The sequence below is a fragment of the Pyxicephalus adspersus genome, chromosome 1 (genome assembly GCF_032062135.1).
Source record: "Pyxicephalus adspersus chromosome 1, UCB_Pads_2.0, whole genome shotgun sequence".
Taxonomy (NCBI): Eukaryota; Metazoa; Chordata; class Amphibia; order Anura; family Pyxicephalidae; genus Pyxicephalus; species Pyxicephalus adspersus.
The window spans coordinates 116621989-116625772 of record NC_092858.1 but is presented as its reverse complement, the minus strand read 5'-3'; positions in this window follow the sequence as shown (position 1 = coordinate 116625772).

The following is a 3784-nucleotide window of genomic DNA, read 5'->3' as shown; positions in this document are numbered from 1 at the left end:
TACGTTGACACAGGTGGTATCCCTGAAAAAAAATTCCACTCCAGGAATCATATTACCTGTATGTAGCAGACTAACGTACATTAGGAAAAGATTTCATTTAAACATTCTGAGAAAATTTGGAATAAGTTGTCAGTGTCAGTTAACCAAAAATTTCTGAATGATACAATTCCAATTCAAACTGCCATTTGTTTGTGCTAATTGTTTTATGTAAAAGGTTTGCAGTAAAGAAAAATACCTGGTAATGCTGTCAGTAGCTGATAGTGAGGCTGATCTCTGTATGTGGCAAGCAATAAAGTGTATACAAATAAACTACTAAACATTCATACACAGAAAAAAAATCATTGTTGCAACATAGCCATGCTCAAAGATCAGACTATGCAGGGCAATGAGATAGATCATGTGATCTGACTAAAAATAATCTCTAATAATTAAATTACAATTATATGTGGATGTATTGCTGAATGTAATTATTCACAACCAGTTTGGCAAGAGGGGTTTAGGATAATTCCCTGTCGATATCATGTAGTCTTAGCTGGCAGGCTTACCACTGTAGCAATATTGAAGTAGGTTAATACCTTGACCTTGAAGGGTCAGTATGTGATACTTTTGATTGCATATTAGCATCTGATGTTGGGGACATTTTTAAGTAAGTATTGAGTAAAAAAGGCTAGTTTCATAAATTAAAGGTCTATTTATAAAACAGTAAATCTGACATTCATGCAAATAGTCTACGAGGCAGAATATTCACAGGTGTATGTGTTTTAAATGACAAAGCATATTTATTTATGGTTTGGTATATATCATATACACTAGTTTATAAATAAACCTAAAGGTGTAAATGCAGTTAAAGAAATATACATAAAATGGTTTCTGCATGTATCTTAAACAGCTTTAGTTTTTAGGGACTTTTTTTGTCTGTTTTGGGAAAGGTGAAACTTGATGTTTATACATTAAATCTATTTTCCAACTTATCTTTGCTAATGCATGTTTATACTTTCAGTTACATTAGGTAGCAATTTGTATTAGCCAATTTCTCCAATCCCCCTATGTTAATAAAAAAATGTCTAAGTCTACACACTATAGGACAGCTATAATCCAGTGATTTATAATAGGTTTCTCCAAGACTATTTACTTACACATACATTAACATTCCTTTGTCATCTTGTATTAGGTTGTATACCGAGGTTGAAAGAAGACCAGTCACCAAAGTTCAACCTATTCTAACGTTATATTAACAGAAAGTTAAAAAGTGACCTGGAAGACAATTTTGCCTTTCCCTAGATCAAACATTTAGATTAATAACTACTCTAAAAAAATAACTGTACTAATGATTCTAGTAAGATATCCAATACGTGGTACACAGTGGAAACAAAGTCTGACCACAATGTTGGGAGTGGTATGTGGTTTTTTTTTTTTAGTTTAAAGGTGACCATCAATAAAGAATTGCCCTATCAAGAATAAAAATGGTCTTGATTTATTCTTGATCAGTCCTTAAGACACCAGCCTCTACTTGAATCTTCCTAGACTCACTTTCATGAAATAGTTAATAATCTGAGAATTCTTTTGTATAATTAAGAGAAAAGAAAATTGTCAATAGGAACTTAAAAAAAAACTCCCATGGCCATGTTTGCACATAGTATATGTCTTTATGTCATTTGTGCAAGTTATACAGTGTCCAGATGTGATATGATAAGGGATTCACACAACAGAAACCTAGACCTTGTCTTTGTATCTAATTCCCAAATCATTTTAAAAAATGCAAAGATTGACCACTTTATAAGCTTGCTCGCTCCTTATCAAATTCTTATTGGTTGTCAAAACTTTGCATTTCAGAATGGTTTAGGATATAGCAGTATGCAGAATTTTGAAGGCTACCGTTAGTAACTTATACCTGCAGCATTGTTTTGCTGAAAGTAGAGTCTCCATATAACTTTATATTTTTGAGAGAAGACAGAGACTTTTAGAGAGTATTTTTGTTAAAGTTTTTGTTAAAAATGTTGATTAGTAATGCAATAGGATCTTTTAGGGCTATAGGCATGAGAATATGGTGTGTTTTGTTAAGGACATCAGGTTCATGGGCTTTTTCATTAGGTAAGGACTAGCTAGTCAAGAGTATTCGGTTTCAGTTATAGGGGTTTCAAGAAAAAAACAGTTCATTATCCAAAAGCTATTACAAAAAGTATAAAAGACCTTTTTACTTTGAATAAACCCTTAATGTTATACGACACCAACTGGTTTCCAAAGTGCAACTTCCCATAATATTAGCACATATTCAAAAGCGCTTTACAAGGTTGTTGGGAAGAACCGCCAAATGAGAGTTGGTGACAAGTTATTTTATACTCATAAACCAAAACTTAACGGCTATGAGGTTAGGCTCTATGGGGAGTAAAAGTTCTTCTTCCTCAGAAATTCACAGTCTGTGCTAAAACTCCAGTCTTGGTATTTCAGTGTTTGGATAAAAGTTGCATGAATATCACACAACCTCAAAAAGTAATACAAAGTGTAAGAGTCTTAAACATAAATATAACCTTAGATGTGATTATCAGACAGAAAGGAAATATTGAGTCATCCATTTTGAGAACCTCCTAATTTTCCATCAAAAAGACTATTATTCTTCAGCAAAAAAAGCTAGTTGTCTCAACCTTAACAAATAGTGGGTTCATAAAGTAAAAAAAATAAATAAAAACAACTTTCCCTTGGGTATTGGGGTTCTATTGTGAGTGGAGTCACATTTTGGATTTCCTGCCCCAAAAACACTGGAGGGGGGGGGTTATCGGGGAATGTATTTGGCCAACTGCCAAATACATGGGCATTTTTCCTACAACTATAAGAGGCAAATATTCTCCCACTAATGTTAGGTGAGTCTTTTTCCCACTGGATACCATCGTAACAAGAAATTATTTGCACACCGGTGCAGGGCACGCTTACTCCCACGGACCCCACGGATGTAAGAGGCAGTTTTTCTCACTCTTACTGCCAATGCATGGACATTCTTCCTTCCACTGGTCTAATGAGAGGTATGATTTGTCTCACTGACTGTACCATAATCATTGGAATAATTTTAACTTCCATTTATGTCCTCTGTAGGTGGGAATTTTTCTTCCCACTAATCAACAATGAAAAAGCAGTTATTTATTCCTAATTGCAGCACTTTGTATACTGTGCAGTATAATACATATGCCTGACAGCTGCTCCCTTCAGACATATTTGACATTTTCCTAGCTACTGTATATTTTTTAAGGCCACCAAAATGTTTCAGCAAACCTATTTAGATGAATATTTGCACTACATTTCTAACATTAGTTATTATAGTCTATGTATATTGAAGAAAGTTCCTTTATTGATCCTAGTGAATTACTGAATTATTTTCATTGTTATTGAAAACTGGTTCCAAATGAACAGACACTGCCAAAGTGTCATCACTGACATTTCCAACAAAGATAAAATTATAATTTGAGAGGTCTTATTACATAATTTCAGACATAAACAGATTATTCCTTTGCATTATTTAACTGGTCCTTTGTGATGCTTTTAGGGCTCTCACTGGATCTGTTGGAATACTCTATATGGGGAAATATGAATCAACAATTCTTTGGTCAACATTCTTTTATTGGATGAGTCTCAAGCATTGCAACCCTGATTGTTAGACGACTACCTGCTTTATAGTTTCCCAGTACCAAAGGAAACTTAAAAAGGCATGAACTTGCAATTCCTATAGCTGCATTCTATCTATATGCAAACCTACCTATGTATCTACCTATCTATCTATCTATCTATCTATCTA